Source organism: Cebus imitator, unplaced genomic scaffold (assembly GCF_001604975.1).
Source record: "Cebus imitator isolate Cc_AM_T3 unplaced genomic scaffold, Cebus_imitator-1.0 Scaffold18, whole genome shotgun sequence".
Lineage (NCBI taxonomy): Eukaryota > Metazoa > Chordata > Mammalia > Primates > Cebidae > Cebus > Cebus imitator.
This window is the reverse complement of record NW_016107333.1, coordinates 7,100,829-7,103,764: the sequence shown is the minus strand read 5'-3', so window position 1 is coordinate 7,103,764 and position 2,936 is coordinate 7,100,829. Positions and strand designations below refer to the sequence as shown.

The window sequence follows — 2,936 nt, the reverse complement described above, 5'->3', positions numbered from 1 at the left end:
CACCAGGCACCAGGCTGGAGTACAGTGGCACGACCTCTGCTCACTGCAACCTCTACCTCCCGGGTTCAAGCAATTCTCCTGCCTCAGCCTCCTGAGTAGCTGGGATTACAGGCGCTAGCCACCACACCCAGCTAATTTTTTTGTATTTTTAGTAGAGATGGGGTTTCACCATGTTGGCCAGGATGGTCTCGATCTCTTGACCTCGTGATCCTCCTGCCTCGGCCTCCCAAAGTGCTGGGATTACAGGCGTGAGCTACCGTGCCTGGCCAACTGCAGATTTTTTACCAGAAGACAATAAACTATATAAAAACTTAAAAACAATAACCACGTGTGTGTGTGTGTAAGTCAGTAGCATGTATGAACAGGTCATTAAAGGCTTCTTCGAGATTGCAAAAGTAGAAAGGGCCTGATCTAGTTTATTGTACAGATTGGGAAAAATAAAGCCCAGAGGAGCAGTGCTAGGCCCACGGTCACACAGCAAGTCAATAAGGGCACTTGGCCCAGAAACCAGGGTTCTCACTATCGGCCTCCTAAACTAATGGCCTTCTGTTCCTGGGCTGGGGTCTCCAGGTGAGGCCCACTGGGAGACCTATATCATCTCCCTCCTCAGTCTGAGACCCAAGTATTGTAAGGGCACAAAAGGAATGAGGACGGGATTTACATAATGTCCTGAGGACAGATTTCTGAAACCCTGTCTCGAGCCCTGTCAATTTCCTTCCCCAGGAGCCACACACAAAAAAATACAAACTGAGCATCCAGGCCTCTCATGCCTTTCCCCCAAATCTGCACATATTTCCCTGCTCTAAGAATGGAGACAGGTGTAGTGGGCTTTGCTTTTGGCTTCCTGGTATCCATTACCCTTTTCCCTGACATCCATTAGAAACTCAAAGATTTGCTGAATGAATGAATGGATGCACAAATGGATGAATGAATATCTTAAGTCCTCACTGAAAACTCTTGACTGGCTTCCAGCCTGAACCGCCATCTTCCAGTAATTCGCCAAAATGACAAACACAAAGGGAAAGAGAGGCACCAGACATGTTCTCTAGGCCTTTTAGAAAACATGGAGTTGTTCCTTTGGCCATGTATATGTGAATCTATAAGAAAAGTGATATTGTAGACATCAAGCAGGCTGCTACTGTTCAAAAAGGAATGCCCTACGAGTGTTACCATGGCAAAACTGGAAGAGTCTACAGTGTTACCCAGCATGCTGTTGGCATTGTTGTAAACAAGGAAGTTAAGGGCAAGATTCTTGCCAAGAGAATTAATGTGCGTATTGAGCACATCAAGCACTCTAAGAGCTGCGACAGCTTCCTGAAACGCGTGAAGGAAGATTATCAGAAACAGAAAGAAGCCAAAGAGAAAGGTACCTGGGTTCAACTGAAGTGCCAGCCTGCTCCACCCAGAGAAGCACTCTTTGTGAGAACTAGTGGGAAAGAGCCATGTGGGTAACACCCCCACACGCACTGAGGAAGGAGAGCTGTGCAGACCCCAGGCACAGTTAGTGCCTGAAGCATAACTCACTGCCTACTATATCTAGCTTATATATATAATCATACTTAGTTCCATATTATCTTTCCATATAATCATGTAAGTATTGTAGTTGGAGCTGTACCAACACATTTAGTGCTGATTTATATAATCCTTCTATATAACCATATAATAGTCTGCAGTAGGAGGAATGCCTAAAGCAGTCACAGAACAGAAGTACATGGGAAAACAGCCAGACCAGGACAAGAACCAAAGACCCAGGCGGTGGCATCCCTGCCTGAAAGGGCAAACACCGTATGGCAGGCTTGGAGCAAGAGCCTCTTCTGATAAAGGAGTTGTAGTACCTTGCATCCAGTTCCTGTGGAAAGTAGGCCTCAGGCCTGAGATCCCGTAAATAACCGAGGGAGAAGAACCCCTCTGGTGTGACCAGTCATGGCGGCTATACACCCTGTCAGTTTTTTCTCACTTCTGTGCTAGCTCAAATCACCCTCCCATAAATATCTTTTTTTAAAAGATGGGTTTTACCATGATGGCCAGGCTGGATTTGAACTCCTGACCTCAGGTGATCCACCCACCTTGGCCTCCCAAAGTGCTAGGATTACAGGTTTGAGCCACCACGCTCAGCCATAAATATCTTGAGAAGAGCACAAGTCTGTCAGCTCCTACTGCATTGGCTTACAGTATCTCTCTATTAGAAATCCTTTGAAGTCTCCAGGCCCCAAATAAGAAGTGTCGCGCACAACACATGTTGCACACAGCCCAGCTCCTTGCCTCAGTGACATAATGGGGGTGGACCCCCTTTCTATACACAACCCTCTACTACCGCACACGGCATGGCCTCCTACTGTGCACTGCCCACCTCTCTGCCCAGGTGACATCATGGGGTGGCCCCCTCACTTGTGATTTACATGATTTTGTATGCCCTATTACTAAGCCTATAGATGATGACCTCACTCACAACCCTTTCCCCTGCTTGTGCCTAATAAATACAGATGCTTCTGGGCATTTGGGGCCTCATCTGTCCCTGCTCACAGGTGGCGTGGCCCCCCGAGTCCAGATGCTCTTCACCAGTTCTTCAGTGTCCTGTCTCTTTATTTCTTGGATCCTGCACCTCAGCACAGCATAAGGGACACCCCATGACCCTGTGGGGCCCTACAGCCCTACAGAGCCTGAGCTGCTAGAACCTATGCCCTCTGAATTCATGGCATAATAGGTGTTAAAAAAATAAATAAAAGACCTCTGAACTGCAAAAAACAACAACAATAAAAAATTCTTCACTGGCTTTTCATTGTACTTAATTTAAGAACCATAATTCCGCAGGGTGCAGTGGCTCATGCCTATAATCCTAGCAGTTTGGGAGGCCAAGGCAGGAGGATTGCTTGAGCCCAGCAGTTGGAGGCCAGCCTGGGCAACATGGCAAAATCCCGTCTCTACAACAAATACAA

General features: G+C 47.1%; 1 pseudogene; it reads left to right on the top strand.

Annotated features, from left to right (window-relative positions):
- The first annotated feature begins 1,001 nt into the window (after nucleotides 1-1,001).
- On the top strand, nucleotides 1,002-2,701 carry LOC108291307 (annotated as a pseudogene).
- Nucleotides 2,702-2,936: the final 235 nt, after the last annotated feature.